We start from the raw sequence: 23,889 nt of genomic DNA, 5'->3' as shown, positions 1-23,889 counted from the left end.
ACTTTACTACGGGTACCCGGGGCTCACTAGTTACACCCCCTTCGGAGCCCCCCGGGCCATGGTCCCGAGGTTCCACTTTAAAAATAAAAAACGAATGTTAACTTCACCATCTCTGCCTCCACTTCCATTCGTTACATAGAGCAAGCACTGTTCCAGGAACCCTTGGCACTCTTTAGGGTTCCCATAGAATGTAGGTGGGTCTGCAGGTTTGAGCCTTTCATAAGACAAGAGTTGCTCATAGATGGCTTTAGAGACAATGATGGGGTCTGGAGTATTCTCAATCTGAACCACCCTTCGTGGAATAAACTCATCTGGGTGCTCATGCGACCAAGAAAAATGTCCATCATGCTTAGAGAGCACATGGGGCTCAGCGGGGACCATGGCCTGTGCAAACTGTCACGCTCGCGCCTTGGCTGATTGGCGCGAGCTGGGTGGTTGTGGCCCCACTGTGCCACAGACCAGACTACCCTGGAAGGGGCGTGACTAAGACAGCTGCCTTGGTCTTCTCTGGAGTCTCCAATGGTGAGGTCAGGGTTGTGTGGCAGGCAGCTGCCAGGTGCCACTCCAGGGTGGTGTCTGGCTGTGACTGCTGATCCCACTCGGGGACAGGACACCTGGTCAGGTGCGAGTGACAGACAGGCTGAGATACAGGGCAAGCAGGCACGGCTTGGAGACACAGGGAAAGCAAGCACAGCTTGGAGACACAGGGCAAGTGGGCACAGCTTAGAGACACTGGGCAGGCTGGAGTGATGTATGACAGAACAGGGTTGGACCTGTTCACACAGGAGGTAAAAAACTGGATAAAAAACTGGAGTCTATTTGCAGTTTATTTTTTACTTTTTATTTCAAGATATTTGTGCTTTTTGCTTTCACACAGGAGGTGCAGATACAGGCAAGAGTGCCGAGTAGGCGGAGCCCGCAAGAGTGCCGAGTAGGCGGAGCCCGCAAGAGTGCCGAGTAGGCGGAGCCCGCAAGAGTGCCGAGTAGGCGGAGCCCGCAAGAGTGCCGAGTAGGCGGAGCCCGCAAGAGTGCCGAGTAGAATCATAGAATCGTAGAGTTGGAAGGGACCTCCTGGGCCATCTGGTCCAACCCCCTGCCCAAAGCAGGATTCGCTAAATCATCCCAGTCAGATGTCTGTCCAGCCTCTGTTTGAAGACTTCCATTGAAGGAGAACTCACCACTTCTCGTGGCAGCCTGTTCCACTCATTGATCACTCTGTCAAAAAGTTTTTTCTAATATCTAATCTATGTCTCCTCCCATTCAGTTTCATCCCATTGCTTCTAGTCTTTCCTTGTGCAAATGAGAATAAAGTTGATCCTTCTACAATGTGACAGCCCTTTAGATATTTGTAGACAGCTATTAAGTCTCCTCTCAGTCTTCTCTTTTGCAAACTAAACATTGCCAAATCCTGCAACCTTTCCTCATAAGACAGGGTTTGCAGACCGGTCACCATTCTGGTCGCTCTTTTCTGAACTTGCTCCAGTTTGTTGATGTCTTTTTTAAAATGTGGCGCCCAAAACTGGACACAATATTCCAGATGAGGTCTGACCAAAGAGGAGTAGAGGGAAATAATGACTTCACATGATCTAGACTGTATGCTTCTGTTAATACATCCTAGAATTGCATTTGCCTTTTTTGCTGCTGCATCACACTGTTGACTCATATTCAGTCTGTGATCTATTAGTATACCCAAGTCTTTTTCACATGTGCTGTCACTTAGCCCTATTCCTCCCATTCTATATATGCTTTTTTCATTTTTATTGCCCAGATGTAGTACTTTGCATTTCTCCCTGTTAAAAACCATTCTGTTAGTTGCTGCCCACTTCTCCAGTTTATTTAAATCTTTTTGAATCCTCTCTCTCTCTTCTCTAGTATTAGCTATCCCTCCTAGCTTTGTGTCATCAGCAAATTTAATCAGTTTACCCTCAATTCCTTCATCTAAATCGTTGATAAAGATGTTGAACAATACAGGGCCCAGGACAGAGCCCTGTGGTACCCCACTTGAGACATTCTTCCAACTGGATGTGCAGCCATTTACGACCACTCTTTGGGTCCGATCACTAAGTGTCATGTCGGACGCTGTTCACACCACAGCATCCGGCAGGCAGAGGTAGTTCCACCTCCAGCCACTATAGCCTCAGTGGCGCCGGCCTGATCTTCAGGCTCTCGGGGGTTAATCCTGCTGGAGACCAGGTTGGATGGTTAGTCACGCCCACGGTCTTTAAATAGTCATGCTGGCCTATGGGCGTCGCCGATTATAGCTTGTGTTTCATACCAAGTGGTTCCGGTCTGGAGTGGAGGTGTTCAAGAGAGAGAGATTCATATCTGGTGTCGTATGATCCGTCGTTATCCTTTCTCCTTCCCATATTTGTGTTTAGTTGTGCCCTGTTCACATTACTGTTTATTCCTGTGTGTGAACAGGGCACAACTAAACACAAATATGGGAAGGAGAAAGGATAACGACGGATCATACGACACCAGATATGAATCTCTCTCTCTTGAACACCTCCACTCCAGACCGGAACCACTTGGTATGAAACACAAGCTATAATCGGCGACGCCCATAGGCCAGCATGACTATTTAAAGACCGTGGGCGTGACTAACCATCCAACCTGGTCTCCAGCAGGATTAACCCCCGAGAGCCTGAAGATCAGGCCGGCGCCACTGAGGCTATAGTGGCTGGAGGTGGAACTACCTCTGCCTGCCGGATGCTGTGGTGTGAACAGCGTCCGACATGACAGTACCCCGTCTTCTACGAGGGACCCCAGGGCCCTCAAGACTCATAGGACCCGGCTTGACCACCGCGCCTGCCGTTTTCCAACATTTTATTAATGATGTCTTTGCTCATGTCCTGGGGAGATTTGTGATTGTATACCTGGATGATATCCTCATTTATTCTAGCGATCGGGACACTCATTTGCAGCATGTTAGGCAGGTGTTACAGTTGCTCCGGGAGAACCAGCTCTATGCTAAGCTGGAAAAATGTTTATTTTTTGTCCAGGAGTTGCCCTTTTTGGGATATATTGTGTCCGCAGCTGGTTTTAAAATGGACACCGCTAAGGTGCAAGCGGTGTTGCAATGGGAGAGGCCGGAGAGTCTGAAAGCACTCCAGCGGTTCCTTGGGTTTGCGAATTATTATAGGAAATTTATAAAACACTTTTCGACTGTCGCCAAACCGCTCACGGACATGACAAAAAAGGGTGCCGATCTGGCGAACTGGCCTGAGGTGGCTATACGTGCATTTGAGCGTCTGAAGAATAGTTTTGCTTCAGCCCCCATTCTGGTGCAACCAGACGTGTCTAAACCTTTTGTGGTAGAGGTTGATGCGTCGGAGGTGGGAGTGGGGGCAGTACTGTCTCAAGGCTCGTCCTTGAGCGAGATGCATCCATGCGCCTACTTCTCCAAGAAGTTGTCGCCGGCCGAACGGAATTATGATATCGGCAACAGGGAGTTGTTGGCCATCAAACTGGCTTTTGAGGAATGGCGACACTTCTTGGAGGGGGCGGCTCACCAGGTCACAGTTATCACCGACCATAAGAATCTGCTCTACCTGGAGTCGGCCAAGCGTCTGTCTCCTAGGCAGGCTCGCTGGGCATTGTTTTTTACTCGTTTCAATTTTCTTGTGACGTACCGTCCTGGGGCTAAAAACACCAATGCTGATGCTTTGTCTAGGTGTTTTCCGGGGGGAGAACCTCGGGAAGAGCCGGTACCCATCCTCCAGAAAGGGGTAGTGGTCTCGGCTCTCACGACTGAGGTAGAGGCGGAGATTGCCGAGGCCCAAGAGGAGGTACCACCAGGACTTCCCGCCAACAAATCATTTGTACCCCTGCATCTTCGGCCTAAGGTGTTGAAGGAACACCACGATTTGGTACTGGCTGGTCACCCAGGGGTGAAGGGCACCTTAGAGCTGGTATCGCGTCGTTTCTGGTGGCCCAAAATCCGGCAGGACGTGGTCTCGTACGTGGCAGCTTGCATCACGTGCGCTAGGACTAAGTCACCCCGAACCCGTCCTGCTGGCACGTTACAGCCTCTGGGGGTACCCAATAGGCCATGGACAGAAATCTCCATGGATTTTATCACCGACTTGCCAGCCTCGGCAGGGAACACGGTCATCCTGGTGGTGGTTGACCGTTTTTCAAAGATGGCGCATTTTGTGGCGTTGTCCTCTTTGCCCAATGCTAAGACGTTGGCTCAGGTATTTGTGAAGGAGGTGGTCAGACTCCACGGAGTACCATCTGACATAGTATCTGATAGGGGTACGCAATTTGTGGCGAGGTTTTGGAAAGCTTTTTGCTCAAGGTTGGGGATCAAGTTGTCACATTCATCGGCGTTTCATCCACAGTCTAATGGACAAACTGAGCGCATGAACCAAAATCTAGAACAGTATTTACGATGCTTTGTGTCCGACAACCAGGAGGAGTGGTCTACTTTCCTTCCTCTGGCCGAATTCGCATTAAATAATCACCGCCAAGAGTCATCAGGAGAGTCTCCATTCTTTTGTGTGTACGGTCAACATCCTCAGTTTTGTACCTTACGTCAGGGTGACTCCGGGGGTGTCCCGGAGGAGGATCAGCTAGGAGCCCAATTGTCATCAGTCTGGAGGCGGGTGAAACAGCGTTTGTTGAGCATGAGTGCCAGGTACAAACAGGTGGCTGACAGTAGACGCGTGCCAGGTCCGGACCTGTGTGTGGGTGAATGGGTGTGGTTAGCTACGAAGAACATAAAACTCAAAATCCCTTCTTTAAAACTGGGTCCAAGGTTTATTGGGCCTTTTAGGATTTCTGCCATTATTAACCCAGTGGCTTATCGGTTGGAACTTCCCGCAGTGTACAAGATACACAACGTGTTTCACAGGGCTTTATTGAAAAAGGTGGTAGGCTCTGTGGACACAACGCCGATGCCACCTCCAGTCATGGTGGATGGCGAGTTAGAGTTCGAGGTCGCCAAGGTAGTGGACTCTCGAGTAGTACGCCGTACTCTTCAGTATTTGGTGCACTGGCGGGGGTATGGTCCAGAGGAGAGGTCTTGGGTTCCAGCCTCAGACATACATGCGGATCGGCTGGTCAGTTCTTTTCACCGTCGTCATCCGGACAAGCCGGGTCCTATGAGTCTTGAGGGCCCTGGGGTCCCTCGTAGAAGACGGGGTACTGTCATGTCGGACGCTGTTCACACCACAGCATCCGGCAGGCAGAGGTAGTTCCACCTCCAGCCACTATAGCCTCAGTGGCGCCGGCCTGATCTTCAGGCTCTCGGGGGTTAATCCTGCTGGAGACCAGGTTGGATGGTTAGTCACGCCCACGGTCTTTAAATAGTCATGCTGGCCTATGGGCGTCGCCGATTATAGCTTGTGTTTCATACCAAGTGGTTCCGGTCTGGAGTGGAGGTGTTCAAGAGAGAGATTCATATCTGGTGTCGTATGATCCGTCGTTATCCTTTCTCCTTCCCATATTTGTGTTTAGTTGTGCCCTGTTCACATTACTGTTTATTCCTGTGTGTGTGCGGCGCAGTGCAGTTTAAGTTCTCCCTGTCTGTCATTATTTGTGTGGGAGCTTTGGTGGTGACTTCTCACTGGGTGGAGGGTGGAGGGTTAAGTGCAGGGCTGAGCAGGAGATAAGGAAAGGTCGGAGGCTCAGGCATTTGCACCTTCAGCAAAAACCCTGGGTTGAGGGTCAGACAGGGTTTCCCCTAGTAAAGGGACACCACAGGGGCCCCGGGTATTTCAGCCTTAGTTGAACTAAGCCCCCGTGACACTAAGCCAGTTATGAACCCACCTAACAGTTGCCTTGTCCATTCCATACTTAGTCATTTTTTCAATAAGGATTGTATGAGAGACTTTGTCAAATGCTTTGCTGAAGTCAAGATATACTATATCTACAGCATTTCCTTGATCCACCCAATCAGTGATACCGTCATAGAAGGAAATTAAGTTAGTCTGACATGACTTATTAGCTACAAACCCATGCTGACTCTGTTTAATCACTTCATTCTTATCCAGGTATTGACATACATGTTGTTTAATAATTTGTTCAAAGATCTTTCCTGGTATAGAAGTCAGACTCAGGCCTATAGTTGCCTGGGTCCACCTTCTTCCCCTTTTTGAAGATAGGAACAACATTTGCTCTTCTCCAGTCTTCTGGCACTTCTCCTGTTCTCCAAGAATTTTCAAAGATTATGGAGAGGGGTTCAAAAATTTCTTCTGCTATCTCCTTCAGTACTCTGGGGTGTAATTCATCTGGACCTGGAGACTTGATTTCATTTAGGTTAGCTAAGTGTTTCCTCACTGTCTTTCTGTTTATAGATATCCTGGATTCTTCTATTCCCTTAATAGGACAGTGAATAACAGTTGATGTTACATTTCCTTTCTGAGAGAAAACAGATGCAAAATAGGAATTTAAAAGTTCGGCCTTCTCAACATCCTGTCTTACCATTTCATCATTTTCATCCTGTAAAAATCCTATAGCATCTTTGACTTTTCTTTTACTTTTGACATATCCCCAAAATCCTTTATTATTGCTTTTGACATCTCTTGCAAGCCTCAATTCATTTTCAGCTTTAACTAATCTGATTTGTGCCCTGCAGGTTCTGCAGACAGCATTATATTCTTCTTTAGATATGCCTCCCTCTTTCCATTTTATAAACATTTTTTTCTTCCTTTTTAGCATGTGCTTAAGTTCTGTGTTCATCCATCCTGGTTTCCTTAAATGCTTCCTATTCTTCCCTCTTTTCGGAATTGTTAACAACTGTGCTTTGAGAATTTCATTTTTCAAGATTTCCCATCCTTCCTGGACATTTTTGTCTTTAAGGATATCCAGCCATTGGATCCCTCCAATTCTCTTTCTGAATCCCTTAAAATCTGCCTTTCTGAAATCTAACCTTGACGTCTGAGTCTTCACAGGTCTTCCGCCTCTAGTTATCCAAAATTCTAAAATAGCATGGTCGCTACCTCCTAGGGTCCCAGCCACTTTTACCTCCTCAACCATTTCCTCCCTGTTTATAAGGATTAGATCCAAGGTAGCAGTTCCCCTTGTTTTCTCCCTTACCTTTTGGAAGATAAAGTTGTCAGCAAGAGAGGATAAGAATTTCCTTGACCTGTTAGTTTTGCCTGAGAGAGATTCCCAACAAATGTCTGGATAGTTGAAATCTCCCATGACAACTATGTCATATTTTTTGGAGAACTTGGCCATTTGATGCATAAAGATTTCATCCATATCTTCAGCTTGCACAGGCGGCCTGTAGTAAATGCCTACAATGGTGTCCTTTCCATTGTTCTGTCCTTGTATTCTTACCCAAACAGTTTCCACAGAACTCCCAGTCTCTGAAGCTTCAATCTCTGTGCAGATATACGCGTTTCTAACATACAATGCGACACCTCCTCCTCGTTTATCAAGTCTGTTTCTTGCAAATAAGTTGTAGCCTTCTAGTCTTGTATTCCAATCATGTATATTGTCCCACCAAGTTTCAGTGATTCCAATGACATCATATTTCTTTTCCTGTGTTAGTAGTTCCAATTCTCCTTGTTTGTTGCCCATGCTTTGTGCATTAGTATAGAAACATTTTAGTTTGTGACTGGTTTCTCTTTCTCCAATATTTTTATTAATTAGATTCTTTCGTCTTTGTTCTTCCTTTCCACTTCTAATAGCAGAGTTCTCAATAGCATTTGTCAGGTGTATGGCTTTTTCTGGTCTTTTGCGGACCCTAAGCGGAGCCCGCAAGAGTGCCGAGTAGGCGGAGCCCGCAAGAGTGCCGAGTAGGCGGAGCCCGCAAGAGTGCCGAGTAGGCGGAGCCCGCAAGAGTGCCGAGTAGGCGGAGCCCGCAAGAGTGCCGAGTAGGCGGAGCTTGCAATAGTGCAGAGCACAGACAGGGAGTACACAAGGAAAGACACAGGAGGGAAAGGAACCACAGACAAGGAGACAGACAGAGGTAGGACAGAGTTCAGAGAGAGAAACAGCACGAGACAAGGTACAGGGACCAGGAAATACTGCCTCCTGGAGGGCAGACAGAGAATTACTAGGCAAGGTACCGAGACACAGAGATTAGGCACACAGCTTCCACAGAAGGCAAGACATAGGACAGGGACTTGGCTAACTCAGCAGCAAGAAACTGAGTTGAGACATTGCACAAGCAATGTTCCAGTGGATGGGGCAGGCCTAGATAGTCGAGGGCTGTAGGTAATTGGTTCAGGGACACATTAGCCAGGTGCACCCTGATTCCATAAGAAGCAGAGAGTTCAGGCACTGCCCTCCTATACACACAGTCAGGAAACATGAACACAGCAGACAGGAGGCAAGGCAAGGAGCTGGCAGTAAACAGAATTCACAGCAAGACCTGTAGCAGTGAGCAAGTTGCTGAGTGGGGAATGGGAGGCCATGCAGCGATGTCAGCAGAGTTGTTACAACCTCTCATTGAAGGAACATTGACCAAGTCTTGCAGAGACTTAGGGAGAATCGCCTATATGCTAAGTTCGAAAAAATTTTCTTTGTACAATATTATCTGCCTTTCTTAGGATATATAATCTCAGACACACAGTTGAAGATGGATCTGATAGGAGGCAAGTTCTGCTGTGGGGGCACGCTTCAAAAGGTGGTTGGTCATGTCGGTCAGAGAAAAACTTTGCTTATCTCTGGGTTATTATTGGTGGCCTACCATATGAAATGATATTATGGATTTTGTTTCAGCCTGTCCTTCCTGTGCTCCTAACAAGACTCCCAAGCAACTCTCATCTGGGCGACTTCTACTACTCCTGTACCTTCAGCTCCCAGGTAGCACATCAGTATGGATTTTATTATGGTCCTCCCTGTGTCCTCTGAATGCTCTTTTGTCTGGGTGGTGGTGGATCGCTCCTTGAAGATGGCTCACTTTACTCCATTGCCTATACTTCTGTCTGCTCCTTTTCCACTTAAATAAAACAGAACCTATACATGTTTGGTATCTGTGAACTCGTAATTACCTGGAGAATCAAAAAAGCAGATCAGTTTTATATAAGTTAGTAAACATAGTAAAAAATAAAAATAATTGTTGAATTGCACTTTTTTTTGCAATTTCACCTTATTTAGAATTTTTTTTTCCGTTTTCCAGTACACGATATGGTTAAACCAATGGTGTTATTCAAAAATAGAATTCATCCCACAAGAAATAAGCCCACACACAGCCATATTGACTGAACAATTAAATTACGGCACTGGGAAGAAGGGGAGCAGAAACGCAAAAACGAAAATCCTCAGGGTTGTGATGGGGTTAAAGACACTCTGGGGCAATTAACGACGGACTTGTATACTAAATCGACAGACCAAATTGTCTATTGCATTTCAAAAGTATTCATCCTAAAGCTATGTTTCAGTCACAATTTCAACGAGTCAAACATATTGTGAGCAATCCAGAATTATGTACACAGAGATTATCCTCTGGATTTATTATAATGGTCTTCGAGTTCTACTCAACTCCCCCATTACTGATCGTATTCCATCTCTTCATACTTACCACCCTTTTGCCTACATATTCCATAAAATCATTTAGAATATGCTTCAAATGGTGTATCTATCTATGAGGGACTTCCAACATCCATTTTATCCACTTTTCAAACATGCACCCAACCTTAAAGATTCTTTAGTAGATGCTAATTTTGGCACTGCACATCCTTCTAGCAGGCAAAGATTCTTGCAGACCCATAAAACTGACACTTTTTCATGCCTTTAGTTTCATCATTGCAGTAATCTACTAAGAGTCAATTTAATATCTCACCCATATACAGGTAAAAAGTAATCTTTCAGGGACTATTCTACATGTGACATCTTGTATGTTGTTTATGTTATCAAGTGCCCTGTGGACCCTTATACGTAGGGGAAACAACCCAACCCATTATAGACCGAATATCTAAACACAAATCGACTATCAGAGATAAGAATCTCCTATTTCCTCTACCCAGTGTTGAACTGACCCACTGGGACAATGGTGGAATGCCCGGTGGGCCCCAGAGAGAGGAGGAGGAAGAATAAAAAAAATAATTTAGGGATGTGAGCTCTTAAAAAGTGCAGGAATCAGAGACGCACGCTGGCACGCATGCAGACCTGACCTGCCGCCACAACAAGAGTGGTGGCACCACCCGGCGAATCCAGGTAAGTGCTAGGGCCCTGTGCCCGTGAGTAGGAGGAGCTTGACACCAGCGCTGGCTTTGGACCCCCCTCAAATACTCACCTCTCCTCATTCCCAGCAACTGCAGTGTCTTCAGCGCCCTGTGACTCTGTGACCAACATCTCAGGGCAGAGGGTGCAATGATGTCATCACAGTGTGCTCAGCCTCACTGTCCTGAGCACTGCAGAGTGAAAAGAGACGCTGAGTATACCGAATCTGCGTTGTGAACGGGAGAGGTGAGTATTTGATTTTTATTTTTTAATGTATGCAGCATTCTATGGGGCTCATGATATACTGCATGGAAGAGCATTCTATTGGGGCCATGACATACTGCATGGAAGAGCATTCTATGGGGCCCATGGTTTACTGCATGGAGGAGCATTCTATGGGCCCCATGGTATACTGCATGGAGGATTATTCTACGGGACACATGATATACTGCACGGAGGAGCATTCTATGGGTCCCATAGTATACTGCATGAAGGCACATTCTATGGGACCCATAATATATTGCATGGAGGATCATTCTTTGGGACGCATGATATACTGCATGAAGGAGCATTCAAAAGGGCCCATGATATACTGCATGGAGGAGCATTCTATGGGGCCCATGGTAAACTGCATGGAGGATCATTCTATGGGACGCATGATATACTGTATGGATAGAGAATTCTATGGGCCCATGATATACTGCATGGAGGAGCATTCTATGGGCCCATGATATAATACATATAGGAGCATTCTATGGGGATCATGATATACCACAAGGAAAAACAAACATTCTATGGGGCCCATGATATACTGCATGAAGGAGCATTCTATAGGACCCATGATATTCTGTATGGAGGAGCATTCAATGGTGCCCAAAATATATTTTAATGGAGGAGCATTCTATGGTGCCCATGATATTCTGTATGGAGGAGCAATCTATGGGGCCCATGATATACTGACCATGTGAGGAACCACCCCCTATACAGGGAGTGTCAGGGGCAAGACCAAGGGAGTGAGCCACCACGACTGCTGGAACCAGACGGCCGGCTCAAATAGACACTAGGTACGAGTGTCTGACGACAAAGGACGTGCAGGAAACAAGACAAGACAATACGTGAATTCAAGGTATCTTCATTAAGGCAAATTCAGGATAACATTAAGTGCAAAACGTGATAACAGGCAAACACAGCAAGGTGCGTGTGTGGCACGCCAAGGTCCATGGCATGGTATGTGCCAGAAGGTAAGCCCGGTTACCTGCAAGGACACGATGGCATCGGACTCCGGACAGCTGGCAAGGATCAGGGCATCAGGCTGCGGACACCAGCTCCGGACATCAGGCCGCAGTCTTCATGCTTACGATCTCTGGCAGTGATGGCAGGTTCCGGGAATCCAGCAGGCAAACCAGGGTGCAGGCAAGGAGGCACGACAGATCTCCAGACATGGTGCGTGTTAGGGAACACGCCGAGGTCCAAGGCAAGATTCCAGGCAAGGTCCTGTGCGTGCTGAGGGACACGCCAGGGTCAGGGTTCAAGGCAAAGTCCTGCGTGAGCAGAGGGGCACACCAGGGTATAGGCTAGAACCTGTGCATGCTAGAGGGCACGACAGGGTACATGGCAAGACCTGCGCGTACTTTTACAGAAGCACGGGGAGGTATGCCACGGGGCAGGCGAAGGCCTGCGCGTGCTAATAGAGGAGCACGCAAACACAGTGCAGAGACAGCATGGGTGCAAGGAAGCACAGACAGCATGGCTGGGGCATTGGCTAGCTGGTCGGGCTGCAGCACAGATAGGCGGGCAAGACTCCAGCGAACCTGGCTGGGGCATAACAGGCAACACAGCTGTCACTGGCCGACGAGCACGGCTAAGGCACAAGCAGGCGGGCACGGCTAGGGCGGGCACGGCTGAGGCACAAACAGGAGGCTAGGAAGGCCAGGCGCATGCAAAGAGCACACGAAGAAACAAGGCAAGGCAACGCAAGAAACAAGGCAAGGCGAGAAACAAGGTAAGACAAGGTACAGGGCAAGGAGCAGAACGTAGACAGAAACACAGAGTCAGGTCAGAGCGAGAATAGAGCTAGCAGCGGAGCGTAGGCCGAAGCCCAGAGCCGGGTCAAGGGGGAGACCTTGAGACTAGCCCCGGAATGTGCCAGAGAGCACAAAAGGTAAGAGAGGAGGAATGGTGCGTGTGCCAGGAGGCACAACAGAGCACCATAAGTAAAAGGAGAGGAATGGTGTGTGTGCCAGGAGGCACTACAGTGCACCATAGGTAAGAGAGGAGGAGTGGTGCATGTGCCAGGAGGCACAACAGAGCACCATAGGTAAGAGAGGAGGAATGGTGCGTGTGCCAGGAGGCACAACAGAGCACCATGGGTAAGAGCAAGGAAGAACAAGCAAAGACAGAGAACATAGGAAGGACCACAAGGCAAAGCATAGCAAAGGCAAGACATGGCAAAGCAGGCAAGGCAGAGAACACAGGAAGGACTACAAGGCAAAGCACAACAAGGACAAAACATGGCACAAAGGACAAACACAAGACAAGGCACGGGACAAGAGGCAGAGTACAAGCACAGAGCGTGTGCAGAGACGCACTACAGGGCAGAGTGCAGGGGTACAGAATACAGAGAGCGACCGAGCAGACCAAGCAGCCATGCAGGAAAGCAACACGATACTCAGGCCCCGACCATAGGAAGGGGCGGTCTGATATAGGGCATTAGCACCTGCACTTCCGGGTCAGGACCAGGGGAGAACTTCCGGTTCAGATCCTCCAGGATCATAGAGAGTGTTGCTAGATCAGACTGGGCTGGACCATAGAGAAGGTCACATGATCAGGGGCTCCACAAACACTGAGAGGTTAGCTGGGTCAGGCAGTGCTGGAACATAGGAAAGGTCACATGATCAGGGGCTCCAGGAATACAGAGAGGATTGCAGAATCAGAGCAGAGACGGATGGTTACCTAGCAACGGCGTGCAGCCATGAGGTAAGGCGCGCGTGCACACCGCTCCAGGCATCTTGCAGCACAACAGTCACGAGGTGCGTGTGCACACTGCTTCCAGGGATCTTGCAGCATGAGAAATAACGGGCATGAGAATTCAGTGCACGTGCACACTGCTCCAGGGGTCAGGCGGCACAACAGACATGGGCATGACAGGCATAACGGACATGGCGGGCATGACAATATGGGCCCCATTATACTGCATGGAGCAATATATGTGGCCCATAATACTGTATGGAGGACTATGGGGTTCCCATAATACTGTATGGAGAACTATGGGGTGCCCATATACTGTACCATAGCTGTATTTCTTATCTGTGCATCATGAATCGTGTTGTGTTAAAGGGGCTCACTAAAGGTACTGTCACACTTAGCAATGTACCAGCGATCCTGACCAGCGATATGACGCGGTCAGGATCGCTGGTACATCGCTACGTGGTCGCTAGTGAGCTGCCACACAGGCAGATCTCACCAGCGACATCGCTGGGGACGGGGGTCGCTACTTACCTGTCACACCAGGCGATCCTGCGTCCTCCCGCCCGGCTCCACGCTCGTCGCTCATCTCTCCACAGGAAGCCCCAGCAGGAAGCTGGACGTTCTCGCGCGATCAGCGATAACCAGCGGGGGAGCGGACGTAGGCAAGTATCAGACACAGCGATATCGCTAGCAATATTGCTATAACGTCACAAGTTATAGCGATATTGCTAGCGATATCGCTTAGTGTAACAGTACCTTAAGACTCTTTCGCCCGAGGCCCACGAAAACCTGGAGCCGTCCCTGGTGACAACGCACATCAAGATGAATGCCGGCTGCAGCTGTGACAGGGTGCTCTGAGACAGGAAATGCGTCAAAGTCACATAGCAGTTAAGTTAAATTGCTGCCAGCCTGTCAGAGGCTGCAAGCTGACTCCTGCAGCCTTTGCTGGCCTTTTAATGCTACTGCTATGTGATGTCAGCGCATGGCGTGTCACAGAGCTGAGCTCTGGGGGATTTTTTAACAATTTTTGGGAAGGGGATTATAGTTATAGTCAATAAGGTGAATAATAAAACATAATAGTGATCTAAAAGTTGTTCAATTAAACAAGTAAGTGAGAAGATATATTCAAGGAAGAATCAACAGAGAAATAAAGGATAATGCAAGAGGAAAAGAATGTGGAAGAAAAAGTTAGGAAAGGCAGAGGGGAAGGGGCCGGAAAGAAAAGGGCATAGGAGGAGGTTGGATCAGACAAACATGGAGAGTATGGACAGGGGAAAAGAGCATCCTTATTGAAACAATATTTATAATAAAACAGTTTTCAATTTGCTTTGATAAATATGTAATTGTACATCTTGGAATATAATAAAGCTTTTAACCTAAAACGGGGCATATTGACTTCAGGAAAGAAATAGGTTTCAATTTTGGCCAAGTGGAATAGCATTTTTTTTTTAAAGAATTGTTTCTTAGAGCATAAGAATGTTCAAAAGAATTATGGGTAGACATTCTTTTCATTATTTCTGAAATGGAGGGAACATCTGTTGATTTCCACTTAGATGCTATAAGTAGTTTTGTTACAGCAAATAGATGGATTGCGAGATATTTAATTTTGGGGGGGGGAAGTCAATTTGAATCAAGCGAGAACAAAACTAGTTGAGGAGACAATTCAACTACAGAGTTGTTAATATTGCTCAATAAATTTAGCTACTTCTTTCCACAGGTCGATTATTTTAGGACATGACCAGAATATGTGTAATGCTGGGGTCAGACTAGCGTATGGCATCCGATGCGAGATGCTAATGACCCTCGGCTCCTGCTCTGCTTTGAGCGGGAGCCAAGTGTCATACTACTGTGCTCCGATCCTCTCACACCGAATTTCTCTATCTCCTCCAGTGCCGGGGTCAGCGTATATCGCACAGCACTCGGATGATGTGTGTTGTCTCACTCGCACCCATAGGCCTATATGGGTACGAGTGAGCTGAGACTCGTCCGAGTGTTGGTGACAATCGCAGCATGCTGCGATTTCAGTCGCACGTTGAAAATGGCCGAGAAAAAAAAACTCTGATGGGAGCTGCCCCATAGATGAATACTGGTCCGAGTGCTATGCGATGTTTTATCGCATAGCACTCGTCCATATTCCTCTGGCCTAATATGTTAGCTTTTTGAGTACAGTTCCTCCAGCATAAGTCCGATCTGTCCTAAAAAATCTACTTTAATCTGACAGGTGTATAGAACCAACGAGATAAGATTTTAATAATTCTCATGAATTTTAGCATTTACATTTGATTTCCATGTTATTTCAATTGCTTCTTTCCATGACTCAGGCGAAAAACATATATTCATATCTTCTTCCCACTTAACCATGTGTTTTGATTTTTCAATAGTTACGTCTCTATTGAAGATACAGTCTTCCGTGGGGGAGGACAAAAGGGGGGCCCTGTTACTGTGCAGGGCGGCACCATGTCTCTTTTTTCTTCATTTGACGTATCAAAGTCAAGGAAACAAGGAAAAGAGTGGGGAATGTGCTCTGGAGGTGGTTAGCTACAGATAACTGTGTCTTATATTCTGCAGAGAAGAGACCTGGCTGGAAGAAGATATGGCGGTCTGCACTGGATGAAAATGAAGGACTTTAGCTATAGACATCACTGGTGAGTCAGTGTGTTACCTGTACACTGACTCTATATACACTGTGTTCCAAATTATTATGTAAAAAATAATATTTCCTCATATTTTCTCTAAATTACCTATATGAATTGCAGTCATTATTTTCCAGTCATATAATATTCTAGTATAATTGCAATGTTTTTGAACAAACTGCCTATGAAAACAGTATATTTTTAAAAATAAGAAACACTCAAAATGCATGTTTCAAATTATTATGCACAGCAGAGTTTTCAACCTTTTTATTTTTATTTTGAACAAAAAAATGGTCAATTGTGAAATTATAAGCATTATCAGCTTATTACAAAATGAAATCAAACAGTTTTCAAGTCAAAACTTTATTCTAGGTGATGTTACATTTGCACATAGGACCCCTTGCTCGAAAGAAGCTTCTGAACTCTCTCGCCCATTGAATTTGTCAGTTTTTGGATGGTTTGTGCTTCAATTGTTTTGCATGTGGACAGAATACCCTCCCAGAGCTGTTGCTTAGATGTGAACTGCCTCCCGCCATCATAGACACTCCTTTTGATGATGCTCCAGAGGTTCTCAATGGGGTTGAGGTCAGGGGAAGATGGTGGCCACACCATAAGTTTGTCCTCTTTTATGCCCATAGCAGCCAGAGATGCAGATGTGTTATTTGCAGCATGAGACGGTGCATTATCATGCATGAAAATGATCTTGCTGCGGAAAGCACGGTTCTTCCTCTTGAACCATGGCAGGAAGTGCGGTTTTAGAAACTCCACATAGATTATGGAGTTCATCTTTACCCCTTCAGGGATCCTAAAGGGGCCGACAATCTCTCTCCCCATGATTCCAGCCCAAATCATTACTCCACCTCCTCCTTGTTGGCGCCTTAGCCGTGTTTTCATGTGGTGTCCATCAACCAGCCATCCTTCACTCCATCCATCTGGACCATCGAGCGTTGCACGGCACTCATCGGTGAACAAAATAGTTTGGAAGTCAGTCTTCATGTATCGTTTGGCCCACTGGAGCGGTTTATGCTTGTGTGCAGTGGATAGAGGTGGTCGACAGGATGGCTTAAGGACAGCTGCAAATCTCTGAAGGACCCTGCATCTTGTTGTTCGGGGGACGTTGGAGGCACCAGCAGCTTCAAAAACTTGTCTGCTGCTATGACAAGGCATTTTTGCAGCTGCTCTTTTTAACCTGTCGCAATTGCCTGTTGGATAGAGTCCTCAATTTTTCCTTATCAGCACACACACATGTGTGCTGGGAATCAGCTACATACTTCTTGATTGTGCGATGATCACGATGAAGTGTCTTGGCAATGTTGATTGTAGTCATGCCTTGACCTAAATACTCCACAATTTGTTGCTTCTCAGCAGCCGACACATCCTTTTTCTTTCCCATTTTGGCAAAAAATGTAGGCTGCTTAATAATGTGGAACAGCCTTCTTAAGTAGTCTTGCCTTTATTTGGACACACCTGCCAAACTAATTTGCACAGGTATCTGCAATTGCTTTCAGTGATATAAAGAGCCCTGACACACATCACCATCAATGAGTTTAAATGACAAACAAAAAAATTCTAACCTTATCACTCCTAAACTCTTTTTGCATAATAATTTGGAACACAGTTTATTGTGTGCAGCGCACATTTGTATAATGTCACCGGTGGTTACTGTATTACCTGTACACTATATACTGAGCTCCTGTGTATAATGTCACTAGTGATCACTGTATTATCTGCACCCGATACACTATATACAGAGCTCCTGTGTATAATGTCACTGGTGATCCCTGTATTACCTGTACACTGACACTATATACAGAGCTCCTGTGTATAATGTCACTGGTGATTACTGCATTATCTGTACACTGAACCTATATACAGAGCTCTTGTGTATGTCACCAGTGGTAATATTAGTGTTATTAGTATTGTGAGTTTTTTTTATTAATGATCAGTATTGTAGTATGTGGTGGTAATATATGATCTGGTCATAATGTGGTGGTATTTCTTTCTTGTGTGTGGTATTATTCAGTCACTATGTGGTGGTAATATTTAAACATGTGGTCTGGTCATAGTGTGGTGGTATTTGTCCCCTGTATGTGGTATTATATGGTCACTATGTGGTGGTAATATGTAGTCTGGTCACGGTGCCACTGTATTTGTCCTTTGTATGTGGAATTATTCAGTCACTATGTGGTGTTAATATGTGATCTTTTCATGGTATTTGTTGCTTGTATGTGGTATTATTGATCTTCGTATAAGGGATTGTATTTTGTATGGAGGTCACTTGCTTTCTCGGATATCAATAAGGGGAAGATTCTTGATTTCCAATAGAGATTAAATACTTGGATGCTTAACCCCCCCCCCTGTCCTGTGACTATTACACAGTAGCAAATATGTACTTACAGGGGCTCTATGGTGAAAACAAGTAATCACCTATCCTAAGGCCATGTTCACACATTCAGTATTTGGTCAGTATTTTGTGTAAGTATTTATAAGCCAAAACCAGGAGTGGGTGATAAATTCAGAAGTGGTGACGTGTTTCTATTATACATTTCCACTGATTGTTCCACAAGCCTCACGATGACTGCCGAGATGTGTTAACATTCTTTTTGACACATTTCCTAGCACTTATCTGCATTTAGTAACACCGCATACCCGATTGCTCAGCTCTATAGTTTGATCCCGCCCCCGCTTACTTACATCCAGGATTTCCTCTGAATCACGTTATCAGCGGTGGAACGCATGTCTCTGGTCTTTGAGACACAGACGGTGCACATGACAATTTGTAAACCACGCTTCTGTCTGAACTCCTACCTGTGATGTTAGTCACTACTCACGGTCAATCTGTGAGTCAGAGTGGTCAAGGAGTCCAAGGTCAGAAGCAAGGAGGGTACGTCATAAACAGAAGGAAGAGACAAAAGTGTAGTCAGGTAACGTTCCAAAGTCAGAGTACTGGGAGGATAATGGATCGGAGCAGAAGATGTTAATCATGCGGATGGTCAGAACAAAGTCCAAGGTCAGGCAACAGATCAAGCATACAGAACTCAAAGCACAGGGAAGCACGAACCTCACAGGCTGAATGTACGTCTGTCAGAGTTCTGAGAGAGACAGCTCAGTTAAGAAGCTTGGTGATTACCTGGAATAGTGAACACCTGGAGACAGCCAACACCTCAACGTCTCAGATTGGATAGTAGGGCTGTCAATCAACAAACTGACAGCTTAAGCACACCCCTATACCAGATTGAATGGCCAAGCTGTCAATCAAAGCGAATCCCAGAAAATGCTGCAAAAGCCTTAAGATCAGGAGGTTGAACCCAATCAATTATGGCCTGCACTTTCCCAGGGTCCATCTTAATCACTTCTGCTGACAAGATCAACCCGAAGATAGAGATCTCCTGCACAGAAAAAAAAAATACATTTCTCTAATTCAGCAAACAGAGAGTTCTCACTCAATCTCTGTAACACAACACGGACATGTTCCTGGTGAGTGTCCAAGTCTGGCAGAAAACTTAGTATGTCATTGAGGTATATTACAACAAAGCTTCCAATGCATTCAGAGAAAATATTCATAAAATTTTGAAACACACCAGGTGCATTAGATAATCCGAATGGCATGAAAAGGTTTTCAAACAGACCCTCAGACATTAAAAATGCCGTTTTCCACTCATCACTAGTGTTGAGCATTCCGATACCGCAAGTATCGGGTATCGGCCGATACTTGCTGTATCGGAATTCCGATACCGACTTCCGATATTTTTTCAATATCGGAAGTCGGCATCGGAATCGGAAGTTCAGTTGATTGACGGCCTGACGTCATCATGATGCGCGGTGTGTGCGCATCATGATGCGCCGTCATTTCGGGCCTTCCGGGGGTCTCTGCCGGCCTGCCGGGGGGCTGTGCCGGCCTGCCGGGGGGCTGTGTGGACTGCCCGGGGTCTGTACCGGCCTGCCGGGGGGCTGTGCTGATGTCCGGGGGTCTGTGCAAGCATCGTCCGATGGGACTACAAGTCCCATCGGGCGATGCCTGCTACCATGACAGTGATTGACACATTAGCCAATGATGGGACAGTAGTAGTCCCATCATCCGGCTAATGTGTTAAATGTTAAAAAAAAAAAAAAAAATATACTACATACATACTACATGCATGCTACATACATACTACATATATACATACTGCATGCTACATACATACTGCATGCTACATACATACTGCATGCTGCATGCTACATACATACTGCATGCTGCATGCTACATACATACTGCATGCTGCATGCTACATACATACTGCATGCTGCATGCTACATACATACTGCATGCTGCATGCTACATACATACTGCATGCTGCATGCTACATACTGCATGCTGCATGCTACATACATACTGCATGCTGCATGCTACATACATACTACATGCATGCTACATACATACTACATGCATGCTACATACATACTACATGCATGCTACATACATACTACATGCATGCTACATACATACTACATGCATGCTACATACATACTACATGCATGCTACATACATACTACATGCATGCTACATACATACTACATGCATGCTACATACATACTACATGCATGCTACATACATACTACATGCATGCTACATACATACTACATGCATGCTACATACATACTACATGCATGCTACATACATACTACATGCATGCTACATGCATGCTACATACATACTGCATGCTTGCTACATACATACCGCATGCTACATACATACCACATACATACTACATACATGCTACATACATGCTACATGCTACATACATACCACATACATACTACATACATACTACATGCTACATACATACTACATACATACTACATATATACTACATGCATGCTACATACATACTACATATATACTACATGCATGCTACATACATACTACATATATACTACATGCATGCTACATACATACTACATGCTACATGCATGCTACATACATACTACATGCTACATACATACCACATATATACTACATACAATACATTCATACAATACATACATAGACATACAGTACATATAACATAGAGTAACATACTTACCAATACTTGTCACATTGTTCCCCGAAGCCATTGTCTTTTCCGGGATAAATATTAACATAACAAACCACAAAAATACTCACCCACGATCCGAAGCAGTCCACGAGTGTGTCCCACGACGATCTTGGGTAGAGAACTGCAGCATCAGATGATGCTGCCGTTCTCTACGGGCTGCAGGAATCCAATGACGGAAGGTAGGTATCCTTCCGCACTGTATTCCTCCGCCACTTAAAAAAAAAAAAAGTCCCTAGTCTCACTTTATGCCATTGCTGCGTGGGAAATTCCCACGCAGCAATGGCATAAAGTGAGACTAGGGACTTTTTTTTTTTTTTTAAGTGGCGGAGGAATACAGTGCGGAAGGATACCTACCTTCCGTCATTGGATTCCTGCAGCCCGTAGAGAACGGCAGCATCATCTGATGCTGCAGTTCTCTACCCAAGATCGTCGTGGGACACACTCGTGGACTGCTTCGGATCGTGGGTGAGTATTTTTGTGGTTTGTTATGTTAATATTTATCCCGGAAAAGACAATGGCTTCGGGGAACAATGTGACAAGTATTGGTAAGTATGTTACTCTATGTTATATGTACTGTATGTATTGTATGAATGTATTGTATGTATGTAGTATATATGTGGTATGTATGTAGCATGTAGTATGTATGTAGTATGTATGTAGCATGTAGTATGTAGCATGCATGTAGTATATATGTAGTATGTATGTAGCATGTAGTATGTATGTAGCATGCATGTAGTATATATGTAGTATGTATGTAGCATGTAGTATGTATGTAGCATGCATGTAGTATGTATGTAGCATGCATGTAGTATGTATATGGTATGTATGTAGCATGTAGTATGTATGTGTTATGTATGTGGTATGTATGTAGCATGCATGTAGTATGTATGTAGTATGTATGTAGCATGTAGTATGTAGTATGCATGTAGTATATATGTAGTATGTATGTAGCATGTAGTATGTATGTAGCATGCATGTAGCATGTAGTATGTATGTAGCATGCATGTAGTATGTATGTAGCATGCATGTAGTATGTATATGGTATGTATGTAGCATGTAGTATGTATGTAGCATGCATGTAGTATATATGTGTTATGTATGTGGTATGTATGTAGCATGCATGTAGTATGTATGTAGTATGTATGTAGTATGTATGTAGCATGTAGTATGTATGTAGCATGTATGTAGCATGTAGTATGTATGTAGCATGCATGTAGCATGCAGTATGTATGTAGCATGCATGTAGTATATATGTAGTATGTATGTAGCATGTAGTATGTAGCATGCATGTAGTATATATGTAGTATGTAGCATGTAGTATGTATGTAGCATGCATGTAGTATATATGTGTTATGTATGTAGCATGTAGCATGCATGTAGCATGCATGTAGTATATATGTGGTATGTATGTAGCATGCAGTATGTATGTAGCATGCATGTAGTATATATGTTGCATGTAGTATTTATGTAGTATGAATGTAGCATGTATGTAGTATGTAGTATGAATGTAGCATGTATGTAGTATGCATGTAGCATGTAATTTTTTTTTTTTTTTACATTTAACACATTAGCCGGATGATGGGACTACTACTGTCCCATCATTGGCTAATGTGTCAATCACTGTCATGGTAGCAGGCATCGCCCGATGGGACTTGTAGTCCCATCGGACGATGCCTGCACAGCCCCCCGGCAGGCCGGCACAGCCCCCCGGCAGGCCGGCACAGCCCCCCGGCAGGCCGGCACAGCCCCCCGGAGCCTGCACAGACCACCGGCAGGCCGGCACAGACCACCGGAGCCTGCACAGACCCCCTGGCAGGCCGGCACAGCCCCCCGAAAGGCCCGTACAGACCCCAGAGAGGCTGTACAAGGGCAGGAAAGGGTTTTTCTTATTCCGATACCGGAAGTCCCATAGACTTGAATGGGACTTCCGGTATCGGAATCGGCGATACCGATACTTTTTTTAAAGATCGGCCGATACCATCCGATACGATACTTTGAAGTATCGGACGGTATCGCTCAACTCTACTCATCACCCTTCCGGATGCGTATCAAATTGTAAGCCCCTCTAAGGTCAAGTTTAGAAAACCCCCTGGCCCCCAGAAGCTGATTATATAGGTCAGGGATGAGTGGAAATGGGTAAGTATTTTTAACCGTGATCTTATTTAGTTCTCAGAAATAAAGGCAAGGATGGAGACCCCCAACTTTCTTTTTAACAAAGAAAAATCCAGCAGCTATAGGGGAGGAGGAAGGACCGATACGACCCTTCCATAAACTTTCGCTAACATTCTTTCATGGCGGCCCGTTCAGGCTCCAACAAATTGTAAAGGCGAGCTTTTAGCAACTTGGCGCTAGGAATAAAGGTCAATAGCACAATCATAGGGTCGATGGGGATGTAGTATCGCCACCTCTTTTTCCGAGAAGATATCTCCGAAGTCCTTCAGGTGCTCCGGAAGACCCTCCAGACTAGCGGAGGATGTTTGTGCATTCTTTAGACATTTCTTGTAACAATTGGGGCTCCATTTCACAATGTCCTTCTGACACCAATCAATAACTGGATTGTGAATCTGCAACCATGGAAACCCCTGTACCAATCCAGCAAGTAAATTATCCAACACAAACCAAGAGATGGATTCAAAGTGGAGAGCTCCCACTTGGAGAGTGAACACCACCATTGCTATCTTGACCAAATTGTGAGCTAATGGTGCCTTATCAAGGGCGATGATTTGAATGGGTCTTTCTAAACTAACTGTCCTTAAGCCTAACTTCCGAACCAGTCCCGAACCAATAAAATTAGCAGCAGATCCACAGTCAATGAACGCTAATGCTGATGGCACCTGGTTCTCAAAGGAAATAATCATATTTATCAGTACTTTATCAGAGGACTTAAAAGGTACCTGGGCGTCTGGGTGACCTCCTCATTCACCACCCAGACTCAGACGTTCTCCCGATGATTCTATAGCTTGATGACTAGTTGTGCAATTCTTAAGAAAGTGTCCAGAGAAACCATAATATAGACAGAGTACAAGATCTTGTCTCCATCTTCTCTCCTCAACGCGAAGACTGGCAACACTAACCTCGGATAAATGGACCTG

The sequence above is a fragment of the Dendrobates tinctorius genome, unplaced genomic scaffold (genome assembly GCF_039654945.1).
Source record: "Dendrobates tinctorius isolate UK_male_01 unplaced genomic scaffold, ASM3965494v1 ptg000090l, whole genome shotgun sequence".
NCBI lineage: Eukaryota > Metazoa > Chordata > Amphibia > Anura > Dendrobatidae > Dendrobates > Dendrobates tinctorius.
This window is presented reverse-complemented; position numbering follows the sequence as displayed.